This window comes from Delphinus delphis, chromosome 5 (assembly GCF_949987515.2).
Source record: "Delphinus delphis chromosome 5, mDelDel1.2, whole genome shotgun sequence".
NCBI classification, from domain to species: domain Eukaryota; kingdom Metazoa; phylum Chordata; class Mammalia; order Artiodactyla; family Delphinidae; genus Delphinus; species Delphinus delphis.
Window position 1 is genome coordinate 6,593,138 of NC_082687.1, and position 13,900 is coordinate 6,607,037.

Below are 13,900 nucleotides of genomic sequence, written 5' to 3' on the forward strand. Positions count from 1 at the left end.
CAGTAGACTTGCCAGACAGGTTGGTCCTGTTAGTGAAAATCCCACAGAACCAAATTTGGTGGAGAGCATGGGGCAAGGAAAAGACTTAAAACAGAGCCTTCACCCATGTACGTTTGAAAAAATACACTTTCCATGAAAAAGGTGTGCTGGAGAGCTACTATATTTAAAGGTCTAGGGGCTAGGTGAGAAGATTTGATCTCTTCAGATACTGTCTAACACTGAGTCTTCCAAATACGATATTACATATTTAAGATGTATGCCTTTTATATTGTCATTCAGAATATTATAAAAAGAGTGAAATATGAATTAGCCAAGGGAAAGAGCCGTGTCAAAAGGATTCTGCAGTTTGCATTTGATATTGTTCAATTTTTAAAAAAATTAAAATACACTCTAAAGTATTAGATTTATTCATATTGCAAGGGATAGTTGTACTAAAGTCTTAACTATTAAAAGATCAGCTAGGTATGGAAATCTAAAGGGCTCGATTTAGAAGAATCAGAATTAGTCACTATCAGAGTAACTGTTAACAGTTGTAAAGTTAATTTAGCAGCTGAGATTAACCAATCCAGCAATGGCAGAGATGATTTATATATATATATATATATATGTGGTATTAAAATAGGTTGTCATATCCTTTAAAAACACAATGTGGCAAACACAAAATCTGTATTTAACCTCTTCAGGGACTCTTAGAACAAGCTGTACAAATTTATCAAGTGTGAAGGCAGGCTTTAGAACATAAAGCTTGACCATATACTGGTATTTTGAAGAACCCTAACACCAACCTTTAAGAGACTGTTAGTGACAGGTGGAAAGATCTCAAGGAGATTTGATCAAGGATGGGAAATTTAGGAAGAAACTGGTATTGGAGGTTGAAAAAAAGGGTGAACATTGTTAGTGGCAGAAAGTTTGGCAACACTCTCACATATGATGAGAAAGTAGCTGAAGAGATTTACAGGCTGCATATGATAAGATACCAATGTAGAGACAAATGGAAAGAGAACTCCAGTTTTGAAGCAAAATTTAGAGGAAATATAAGGGAACCAGGCCTTGCTCCTTTTGCTTAGAAATAAACTTATTTTTCTATCCTTAGTCTCTCCCAGCAGAAGAGTTTCAAATTAAGAAAATGCCTCAGTGCAAATCTCAAATCCTGGTTCCTCTCAGGTAAACATCTCTGAGTTAAAACGAATTCAAGGGAATGATTATAAAAATTCTTCAGGGGGACTTCCCTGGTGGTCCAGTAGTTGAGAATCATCCTTCCAATGCCAGGGACACGGGTTCAATCCCTGACTGGGGAATGGAGATCCCACATGCCACAGGGCAACTAAGCCCATGCGCCATAACTAGAGAGCCCACGCGCCACAACTACTGAGCCCACGCGCCACAACTGGAGAGGAGCCCGCAAAGAAGATCCTGTATGTCACAATTAAGATGGAACACAGCCAAATATATAAATAAATAAGAAGAAATTAAAAAAAAAACAACTCTAAGAGCTTAGAAGGATTAGAAGCAGTGCCTTGTAAACCCTTTCCAAGATCTTAAGAGCATCCCTGGAAAGTTCCCCCTGTTAAACATGGGGATTCTGAGAAGGTTAAGATCCTTGTCTCCAGCTGTCTCACAGGAAGCCAACATAGTTGAGTTGATCTTGAAGAAAATTTTGCATATGGCTTTTGTCTAATTAAATGGATTATAAATCAAAACACAGGAGACCTACAAAATGTTTAAGGAAATTGGTCAGCTTTGACTGAAAAGGACAGAGACAGTCCAAAGTGAAAAGAGGCCTTGGCCATTTTTTGTGAGCAGGAAGCAAGCTTGAGAGGGCTTCTCATCTGAAGGACAGACGGTATCTTATAGCAAAGAAAGAATAAGGAAAAGGGAATAACCAAGCGCTAGAGAGCAGAACCAAGAGCCTCAGGAAACTGCGTCTGGGAGGCAGGAACAAGCCTAGTCAAAGAATGTGCAACAAGTACCCAGATTTCAGAACTATTATGGACCAGGGTCTGCTGTGAGTCTCTTATTTCTTTCTTCACAAATAGGAGTGTCTAGGGAGGTGATTCAACCTTTAAGTGTTGAGTGTGTAGCAGAGAGACAGTGTGTTTCTTTATTTTAGAATTCATCATATTGAAAACAACCATCCTAGAAGTACTGCACCCAAGAAGCCTCACTTGCACCTAGATAGCTTAGATGACAAGATCCTGGACTTGTTAGTTGATGAAAAAATGGATTGAGACCTGAGAGGGCTTGGGGAAAGGAATAATTGTAGTTTGCACCCTGGAATGCAAAGGAAGGTGTGTAAGTAATTGTGACCACAGGTGAGCTGTGGTGGCTTTAAAACATGAGCTCCAATTTATTTGACACTACTTCCATCAAAAGGTGGGCTTGGGCTTCCCTGGTGGTGCAGTGGTTGGGAGTCCACCTGCCGATGCAGGGGACACGGGATCGTGCCCCGGTCCGGGAAGATCCCACATGCCGCGGAGCGGCTGGGCCCGTGAGCCATGGCCGCTGAGCCTGCGCGTCCGGAGCCTGTGCTCTGCAACGGGAGAGGCCACAACAGTGAGAGGCCCGCGTACCGCAAAAAAAAAAAAAAAAAAAAAAGGTGGGCTCTATATCCACTGTCCTTGCATCTAGGTAGGAATGTGAGCAGCTGCTTTGACAAATAGGTTACTGCCTAAGAGATGCTGGGTGACTTCTGAGGCTGTAAAATGAAAATCAATGCAGCTTCTGATTTGTTTGTTGGAAAACAAACAAATGTGTCTCCATGCAAGAAGTCTGGCTACCCTGAAGTACCATGCCTGCCGTGAAGATGCAGAGACATGAAGAGGTCATGTGTAGGTTATTCAGTGGGTGGTCCTAGTCTTCTAATAATCCCAGGTCAGGTGCCCAACATCGGAGTGAATGACCTCTCAGATAATCCCAGTCCCTAGCATTTGAGTCACCTCAGTGTCATCGACTGGGAGTCACAGACTGGAAGTCAGAGCCACGCACAGCAAAGCGTCTCAGTGTGTGCTGTCAAACACGTAACCCACAGAATTCATGGACATTATAAGATGGTTGCTTTAACCCATTAAATTTGGGGGCAATTCATTACACAGAAATAGCAACCAGAGTAGGATCTCATAGAGAAGTTGTGAGTTACCATGGAAAGCACATAAAACTATTCCTATTGGACATGTAGTATTTAACAATATTAGATATAATAACGATGATCGTTATAAATACATTTCATTATATATATTATATTAACGTCGAGATTAGAGAAAACTGCCTTTACCCTTATAGCGCATTCATTTAGCAGGCTGGGAAGAGAGATTATCTGTGAAGGCTGATTACCAGAAATTACATACTAAGCCCAGAATTTCTGCAGCTTGAGGCACCTGGGAGAACATGGTCACCTCCTTTGCTGACATCATACAAAGGCAGAGTAACTGACACCTATTAAATATCACCTGTAGTGTTAGCCAGTCCCTGTAAATCAACTCCCAAGGATCTCATATTCTGTTCTCCCAAGTCAAATTCAGCATAGTGGCTTTTTCTTAGGCATTTCTACTCTCCAAGTTATTTCACTGAAGTTGAAAGCACTAATGTCCCTAAAGAATATCAGAAGAAAAAAAAAATAAAACTTTTCATAGAGCAATTCACTTAGAATTAAACCAGGCCAGCACCTCAGGTAAATGCTGTAGGTTCGACAGTTGTAATAAAGTCTTCATCCTTCAGTTGAAGACCATTTAAAAGATCTTCAGAACAATTTAAAAGATCTTCAGAACAATGTTACTTTGTTAAGAAGAGTGTTATTTTGATTTAGAAAAATGAAAAAAAAAAAAAAAGACCATTTCCCTAAGTGCTCAGATATTCACAAGACAATCCTATGCATGTAAACTTTCAACAAACTTTCCCTTTCAGTATCATTGGTTATTTTAGTTTTTCATAGCATGGGCTATTCTACATGATAACTAAAGAGTTGTTAAAACGAAAGGAAATTGAGAGCATCACCCCCATAAAGATGAAGAAAAGTAAAAAGAATTGTCAAAGAGATATTTACAATACTTAAATTTAAAGGCCCATGAAATGTTGAGAAATAGTAGCATAAGTAAAGAACACTTGGCAATATGTTCATGGAACAGAAGTGAAAGATAGCATGCATTTTTCTACAAATTCTTTTGACACTAGAAAATTCTTGGTTTAGCAGCTGTGAGATTGACATTCAGACAGTAAAGAAAAGCCATAAGTTAGGTTTCACTTATCTAAGGCAAATAGAGAGTTTAAACACAGAAAGGTCAGAGTGTGGGCAAACTCTGAATAGCAATGAGCTAGCTTTTTATTTTCATTATTTTTTAACATCATCATTATTATGAAAGGCTCGATTTGGGTCTTCATCACTTCATCACTAAGGGAAGATACTAACTAATGGGTCTTATTCACTGCAAATAATAAACTATGTTGATGAAAAATAGGGATTTGATTCCTTTTCCCACTTTTATTTATCAAACACTTAATGGTATTTATTTTGTCTCAATGAATCTTCCTAGCATTTTAGAAATATTAACTCATTTTAATTCTCGTAACTGTGAGGAATGTCTCACATTTGTCACTATTTACATATGAGGAAACTGTGGCACAAAGATGTCAAGTAATATTGCCGAGGTCCCACCACTAAAAGTGGCAAAGCTCACATTTGAACCCAATTAGTTTTCTTCCAGACACGTTTTTAACTACCTTGCTCTGTTGCCTCTCCACATGTAACATGCAAGAGATTTCTTCTAATTCTAAGCCATGACATTTCTATTATGCGCTCACTGGACACCAAACAGAATCCCTGAGTAAGAAGGTAACATTGCCAGTCACAGGCAAATCCTTTACTGTGTTATTGGCTAATGATAAGCAGATATCACTTCTTCCAAAACTTGAATGTACTACAGTAGTCGTTTCATACTAAATGGTCATAGAGAAAGTAGTTTTAGATTAAAACAAAACCATCTTGCTGGAATTTGAATTTTTAAACCTTTGTAAAATTTACAATAACAAATCTCTTTCATATTTTGTAACTTTATGAAAATTAATTTTGAATAAAACTGGAAAGTAAAACTGCTATGGATCTAAGTCTGCACAACTGGAACACAACTTTCAGCCACCACGAAGCACTCACAGCCCTACACCACTGTGTGGAACTTGTTTAGCATTAAGTGTTTAGGTTTACAGGTAGGAATAATTACTCTCTGTTAAAAAATGTGACCATTTGTGAAAACATAGCCGGTGCCTCACTTAACAAATGTTTGTTCACTCTGTATCTCACGCCTGAGCTTTCCAGTGCCCTGCAGCACTGCGTGTCCAGCGGTTTCCTGGAGCCAGAATTCTTTCCTAAGAAGCTCTGTTTTTAATGTTGACATCAAAAGCACAAATCCTAAAGAATTCCAAGCGCTCCTGTGTATCAGAGCCTGTGTATTCTCTGGCAGCGGCTGGGGGAAGAGAGCCCTCTGCAATTGTCTTCTTTGCCTGCCGCATCCAGATTTGCACCAGATGATGAATGGAGCCATCACGTCAGGAACCCCACACCCAGAAACACTCTGCCTGCTTCTGCCTTTTGTTCTAAGAGCCAAGTCTCATCACCAGTTCCACCCTTGTGTCATGCCTATTTCAATTATTTAACAGGGTTGCAGAGACAAGGGAGAGAATTAGTATTGAATAGATGTCATTTCTCATCCCCACCTGGAGGTTATGAAGGCGGCTGCAAGTGGCTCGAGGTGATTTCGTGGAATGAGCCGGGGGAAAGCAATGCTCACGCTGCCATCCTCCCCCTTCAGCGGTACCTCAAACCTAGAGATTCTAAATCCATCTTGGCATCCTCAGTGCTCCCTTTGTGCTGCAAAGAATCGAGTTAAATGTTGGGTAATCAGCAAGTTCTAAACATCCTGATTAATAAAACATGGGTAGCTACACCTGCTCCTCCCATGATCCTAGACACTTCCGCATCAAGAATTTTGTTCTACAATCTTTCAAACACAGTGATCACACTGAGTCTCATTAAATCAGCCATAAATTCATAATAATTTCCAAAATCCACACCCGAGGAGTTTTAACAATCTACCTGCCTAACTGAGCCCACAATTTAAAAACTACCGACGAGGGTGTGTTGGCAATTACTTTTTTCATTTAATAGTCAATAAAATGTGTTATTCAGTCTTACTGATTAATGCAATTATCCACAACATCTGTTTTAAACAAGAAAAATTAATGTGAATTATGCTAATTTTGTTTCTGAAAGCAAATAATAATATGGAAATTTCCTGGTTTTCATTATAGAAAAGTCTTTCAATACTATTAGCATGCTCAGTGGAGTTCACGCTAAGCACATGGGACTCTAATACACAATTTAGACTCAGGAGAGTCCTTGGAAAGTGTACTTTTGGAAAAATGAAAAGTGAATTAGCCTTTCTACCTGTAGCGTCGGGCTCATTCCTGCTCAAAATGCATTTCACTTAGATAATACAGAGCATTCTGGGTAAATGCGCACAGGTTATTCATAAATTAATGTTTGTGATGGCTTTACCTGGAACCCGGCTCTCTCCAACCTCAGAGGTCGGCTGCTACACTTTGGCAAAGAATCATTTAGGACCCTGTCATGCTGTAAGTGACTTAACATCCAAACAAGAAAATGGCTTAACCAATAAAGAACATATATTGAATCATTTTGTTTGGTTTTGAACAAGGTTTGGTTTCTAGCAAGAATTGACCCCATGGCTCAACTGCCATCATGTAGAACGTAGGTTTTCTTTCTCTCCTTCTGTCCTGCCTGTTTCCAAGTCAGATTCAGCATCCACAGCATCTCTGGTCCCCTTGAAACGCCAACCTTTTCCCTCACAATATCCTGTTACAGACCTGAAGTCCTCATACAAACCATTCAGAAGAAGAGAGCTAGTCTACTCCAGAGGTTTTCAGGAAGAGTAAGGCTTCTCTTCCCAGGAAGTTTACTAAAGGCTCCATGTGTGCTATCGATTCTGATGGAGCTATGTTTCCAGTGCTGAGCCATTTCCTATGACAGAGTATTATGATATACGATTGGTTTAAGCCCATCAAGTCTGTCCTGAGTCACCTGGCTGAACATGGCAGGGCTGGTTCTCTGAGCACTGTTACTAGAAGGCAGAATGAATGATGGGCAGCAGACAGCAGGTGTCCACTGAAGGTGAGTCCCACCCTGCCTTAGCTAAACCTGCCTTTGGGGACAACCGTGTCCCTGGGTGTCCAGAGTGAAGCACGGTCACATGGTTATATTAAAGGAGTAACAGAAGAAAAGAAAAGGCTCTCACTTTTGAAATGAGATCTAGCAAACTTACTTTTTTCTGCGTTTACCAGTAAACATACTTTTTTCTCTAGGGGACAAGCTTGAGATGTTAAGTGAGTTTCTCAAAGTTAAAAGGCTTTGGTGAAGCCAGGACTGCATTTCAGGTACTCTGAATCTCAGTACAGTATCCTCCCTACCAAACTCTTTTGAGCATTATTATTTAGTTTCACCTTATTTTCTAAATTTTAATAAAATTAATTCTAGGTATATTCTATAAATTGGACCCATTTTATATTGCATGTAACCTATGAGTCATGGGCAGCTAACCCTAACAACAAGAAACCCAAACTCCCCCATTCAGAGGTTAGCAGCTTTGAGGGTTACATGAACTCTTTTAAGTTTGGGGATTGTAATTTTGTGCCTTGAAAGAAAAAAATCAGTAAATTCAGTAATAATAGAAAGGACAAAGAAAATGGCAGTCAGAAGGCCCATGTTTTTGTCCCAACTTTACCACTAACTACTCATACGACGTAAGCAAGTTATTCATCCTCTCTGGGTTTCAACTGTGGAATTAAGAATTTTTAAGGGACTTTCTGATTCTGGAACCCTTTGATCCACAAATTTTGGTTAAGCAATGGGAAAAGTCTGTGGTACCTTAATTGTAAAGAAACACATAGAATTTGGAACTAGATTTGGCTAATCTCAAATTAGGCTCTGGCCCTGAGATTAAATATGTTATTTAACTTTTATGATTTTTCTATGATTTTTATAATTCTAAAAATAGAATAAATCTATAATATATCCACTATTTCAAAATGAAGAATATTCCAAAAGCCATATTTTTTTCAATTCGCCCAAGTTCATGAAGGGATTGCCAAGTAAGAGATCAGCCACTACTTGGAGTAAGGAAGGGCATCCCTTTGGGCTATCACTGGAAAGACAAATAGAAGATCTTGAAAGGGGTATCCTGGGAAAAAGGAAGGGAAGTTAAAGATTCTTTAAAAAAAAAAAAGGAAAATTGAAGTAGAGAAATATCATAAAATTGTGAACGCAGGGAAGGAAAATGTACATATAAACAGAGGTTTATTTGTTTTTGTTTTCTTCTCCCCAAAACCCTTCTAAAGCACGGTTGTCATGCATGGTCAGTTTGAGAGTGAGGAAAAGTAGGAAGGAAAGGGTTCCAGCCTTTTGTCCTCTGACGTGGCCCCCATCATCTGAGGAATGATGGAGTGTGCTGATGGAGGCCTGGCAGCATGCAGGGCCAGTAGCAGTAACACTGGGCTTGGTCCCTGGTTTATCTCCACATTTGAAATACAATGGATCTTAGGGACATTTGCTTATAAATTCCACAAGGTCATGAGGAGTATGTGCTACAGGTTAACTAAACACTGGACTTTGTACAATCCTTATAATTTCCTGTTATAGAGTATGAAATTAAAATACCCCTGAGGTCTAAGAATTTGATTATTCCCCTTGTAAGAGACAGATGTCTTATAGGCCCAGATCCCTAGTGTGAATTAATTGCAGCCTAATAAGTGATGTTAATCTATGTAAAACAGAAGGAAAAGACTGGATTAATAGAAAAGTGGCCATTTGGAAAAGCATGCAGATGAGTGTTAAAGAAGCTAAACTGGTCAGTCTCTGTCTTCAGTGAGAGGAGGAGAGCTCTGGACAGGCCTGGAGCTATGGTGCTCATCAGAGGTGTGCTTCCCCCATGGCCTTCTCAACATCCCGGCTTTCTCCAGGTGTAGACGAACTAACCCCACCCCAAACCATCTGACTTCCCTCCTGATTCCATGCTACGAAGGACGGTCTGATTACGAATTTCCTTTCCAGAACTTTCCTGCTTGCAGTCAAGCATTTCATCACTAAAATAAATATCTCCAGGTACAAATTAATAAATTTGACCAACTGCATTGTACATATACCTTCTGTAATTTTGATTAGTCCATTCACTTCGTAAGAGATGGATCATCTCTGGTTGTGCTGATAAAATCTTGTGTCTGAAGGCACACTACCCTTTAACTGCCCAAGGACCTCCAGAGCCGATGTCTCTGGAAGATGAATCTGCATCCTTCCCTTGAGCACTAATACAAACTATGTCCAAACTGGATGGATTATGTTATTTTGTGTTTTGCACTTCCAGGGTTAGTTAACTAAATAGATAAATGATTATAATGTTATACCATGCAAAATACGTCAAAATGTATATGCATTATAAAGCTTGGGGTTAGATTTATTATTTTTTTTTATTTTTTTTTAACATCTTTATTGGGGTATAATTGCTTTACAATGGTGTGTTAGTTTCTGCTTTATAACAAAGTGAATCAGTTATACATATACATATGTTCCCATATCTCTTCCCTCTTGCGTCTCCCTCCCTCCCACTCTCCCTATCCCACCCCTCCAGGCTGTCACAAAGCACCAAGCCAATATCCCTGTGCCATGCAGCTGCTTCCAACTAGCTATCTACCTTACTACGTTTGTTAGTGTGTATATGTCCATGACTCTCTCTCGCCCTGTCACAGCTCACCCTTCCCCCTCCCCATAACCTCAAGTCCGTTCTCTAGGAGGTCTGTGTCTTTATTCCTGCCTTACCCCTAGGTTCTTCATGACATTTTTTTTTCTTAAATTCCATATATATGTGTTAGCATACTGTATTTGTCTTTTTCTTTCTGACTTACTTCACTCTGTATGACAGACTCTAGGTCTATCCACCTCATTACAAATAGCTCAATTTCGTCTCTTTTTATGGCTGAGTAATATTCCATTGTATATATGTGCCACATCTTCTTTATCCATTCATCCGATGATGGGCACTTAGGTTGTTTCCATCTCCGGGCTATTGTAAATAGAGCTGCAATGAACATTTTGGTACATGACTCTTTTTGAATTATGGTTTTCTCAGGGTATATGCCCAGTAGTGGGATTGCTGGGTCATATGGTAGTTCTATTTGTAGCTTTTTAAGGAACCTCCATACTGTTCTCCATAGTGGCTGAACCAATTCACATTACCACCAGCAGTGCAAGAGTGTTCCCTTTTCTCCACACCCTCTCCAGCATATATTGTTTCTAGATTTTTTGATGATGGCCATTCTGACTGGTGTGAGATGATATCTCATTGTAGTTTTGATTTAGATTTATTATTTTTTAAGATCTTTGTCTATGTATTTTTTACAGCTTAAATCTTCTGGAGTGTAATAAGAGCTATGAAATAGTTTCCAAATTTTCTCTTTTTTTATATGCCCAAAAACAAACAAAAAACTAGATGTAAAGTTAATAGATTAGTATATTTGAAAGACTCTAAGTTTCTAAAAGAACAAATTAAATTGACTCACATTTAAATTAGCAAAGTCTTAATTCTGAAATTAGATGGTTTGCCCCATATGCACATGTATTATTTGGATAACTTTAGCACAGGCAAAATACATTAAGGAAACTTCAAAGGAAGATACGTCTCATTTGTTCAACCATTAGGAAATGTCCCCATGTATACCAGATGTATTGCCTTCCTTTGGAGAGAATCAAGACTTGAAATTACAGAAATCATTGCCCTGAATAGATTCTTTTTGCTTTCCACACACAGGGTATGCTGTTTAATTTATTCAATTTAAATGGCATTCACAACTTTTCTGGACTATCTATTTAGTCCATCAAGACAAACAATTTAATGGCTCATAAGACTTAACAGTATGTTTCAATATACTCTTAAAGAGATACTAATTAACTCCATCCTATAGAAAACTAAGATGTACTTGAACCTGAAATGAACTTCCCTTTATGATGCTCAGAACTGTCTCTTTAAGAAAGTAATATATAAGCTGGGAATTTCCTTTATTTCTCTCATAATTAACCCAATTTTCCTATAGAATGTCCACTGACTCAAACTGTGACATAGTAAGTGTGTTTGCCCCTGAAGAAAACACAGCTGCTCATAAACGGAAACTTTTTCAAAAGACTTTTGAGGATTTCTAAAGATGTGGCTTAACATCAATATCAGGATAAAGATCGTGGCTATTTATATTTGAGGTTGAATAATTTCATTATTATTTCTAACAAGGAAACAACCAAGTGTGATTTATTTAAAAAGTCACATAAGCCACTCGAGCTTTTTCTGACTCATTGCCAAGTAGACATGAACAGCAGGAGATTTCTGGTGGTGACATAATGCCAAAGAAGGGGGTGGGAATCAAAACAGTGTTTTCATTTCCAAATATGGTTCAGATGTTGATCATTATGGATATTAAACAAAATTGCCACCCAGTATTCTCATGTGAAGTTTCCTTCCAAATCATCTTAGGATCATGCAAAGAATCTAGATGATGAGTAAATAATGTATAACTTTCATAAATCTTGCTTTTAGCATTTTCATACCCATTTTCAGAATTGATCAGTGTCTCTCACTCCACTCCCCACCCAATAAACTTAAGAGATGGCTCTTTGATTGTCTAACAATCACATCACCAAGTCAAAAGAAAGCCATATCATAGAGAATAGTTCCAGTTAATACTTGGCTGATAAATTTCCTCACTTTGCAGATATTTCATTCTCAGAAACTCCACAAATACACCATGAGCCTACGGCAGCGCAATGACTGGAGTAAAAGTGTCTGTCACTACATGAGTCAGGCACATCTTCTGACGTTTCCTACAAACTCTAGACACGCCACGATCTGCTTGCTCTTCGATGACATTTTCAAAATCAGTACAAAGAAAGTACAAAGAGGCTACACATGTCTTTTCTCCCTTGAAGGTGATTCGAGTTCATTACTCTCTTCCTCTCAGGCTCTCCTTGACACTCCACTCCCTTTGTTTCTTTCGTTTTGGTTTTGTTTCATTGCCCCTTCTGTCCCTACCATCCATTCTTAAGAAAAAAGAATGAACATGCAGAACTAGACATGGGGAAAGTTCATTTTCTACAAAGCTAATGGGTCCTGAGGACTAGACAACAGTTATGTTGAGGGAACAAGAGGATCACAGATTCTAGCATTCTGTCTCAATATCCCTTTTAGGGGAACACAACAACATTTATAATATTTTCACCCAATATCCTTGAGTCTGCTCAATCTCCTTAAAAATGCTTTGAAATAAGTTCACAGCATCTTTCAAGCAGTTTCACTTAGAACAGCCCCGGCTAGATTTCACTGCAAAATACAGCCTAAATGTAATAAGTTGAATATTCTATTTCTCTAGCCCATGTAAGTTTCAAATAACACTTGAAGAAAAACAATACAAATGAAACAGACATCAAACAAAAGTAATCCACATACACCCCTGAGAATGAATACGGAAGCAGTAGATCGTATGAGGCAGTGAAGTCCCGTCCTAATTCATATTATGTCATCAGCAACACAGCTGTCACAGCTCTTACTTCTCTGTCACTTCGTTAAGAAAGTTATTTTCAAACATTCTAGCTTAAAGGGCAGTGGGCAAAATTAGCAGGCGTCAACAGCCCCACTGTCTGAAAATGAATGACAGCAATGTCACAGCCATCCAGGGCAGCCCTGGGAGCCATCCGAGTCCAAAGTGACTCCGTAGGATGTTTAGACAAAGAGAAGTTTTTATCTTTCAAGCAGCAACTGTCCTCAAGGATTTGGTTCCTTCGTTCAGAAAACAAAGGTTACACTTAATACGTTTCCGTTAGTTACCAATGATTCCCTTCCAATGGACCATCACACACTGAGAGGGGCAGCCCAGCTGCTCTTGAGCCGTGGCCACTCCTGGGGGCACACAGAGCAGTGCTGGCTGCAGCTGGCTTGGCTGTCCTAGTTGATCAAATCAAACCTCCTCTTACCTCGACTTCCTTGTTCTTCTCTTTGTTTCTGCCCATTGAACTTCTCCCATTGCTGGCCGTCTCCCGGGTGGGGATTACGGAAATCTGGTGGAGGGGCATACTGGCAGGGCTGCAGGTGGCCAGTCCCTGACTGGATGCCTTATCTCTTCACTCGCCCTGAGGGGCCCACCTGCACAATTGTTCATATCCTGGCTTTGCCAAGCTCAGTTCTAAACAAAAAGGGGGAAAAGAGTGTTTGAGACACTGTGCAGCAGAAGCCAGGGTCTCTGGCCAAAATGTCAAACACACTGAAAGGGAATGGAAAAGAAATGCAAGAGCAAATAATCCAGGGAGGGTTGCATCTCAAAAGAACGATTTACTGCAAGTCATAACTGCACCGCTTTGTCACTGGAGCATCCCCTCTCCCCTAAGAGCATTGTGGGAGACAATTCAATTTCTATGGTACCTAATAACTGTCATGGAAACCAAGGAAACGTAGGTCTCACAGGCCCTTATTAGCAACCGCTTCCTTTAATGGCACAGACTCCCATATCTGCAGCGGCTGCCACTTCTGTTTTTGTTTCTCCCTGATTCCCCAGGAGCCCGCTGAGCACCCAGAGACACCGCATCCTGCTGACTAGGTAAATAAGCAGAAGGCTGAAAAGCTTAGTGTCCTATTTGGAGCCAAATCTCTTCCTTGAAAGATACGGCTAGCTGGCTGTGCCCTTAATGCACCACGATAATCTGCTTAGGTTAAAGGATCTGCCTTGAAGTGAAGAGAATCCAACGACGTGTTGAAAAAATAAGAGACAGAGAAAGAGACTGGGAACAAGTGCAAATGTCTTTCTTTGA

At 39.6% G+C, this 13,900-nt stretch overlaps 1 protein-coding gene across 2 annotated transcripts in view; it reads right to left on the minus strand.

Annotated features, from left to right (window-relative positions):
* Positions 1 to 13,900, minus strand: part of MARCHF1 (membrane associated ring-CH-type finger 1) — a 548,885-nt gene that overhangs the window by 447,649 nt on the left and 87,336 nt on the right. For both annotated transcript variants that reach the window (XM_060011951.1, XM_060011950.1), the window contains exon 2: positions 13,070 to 13,278. The gene's annotated coding sequence lies outside the window, so the exon portion shown is untranslated. The remainder of the gene's footprint in view (positions 1 to 13,069; positions 13,279 to 13,900) is intronic.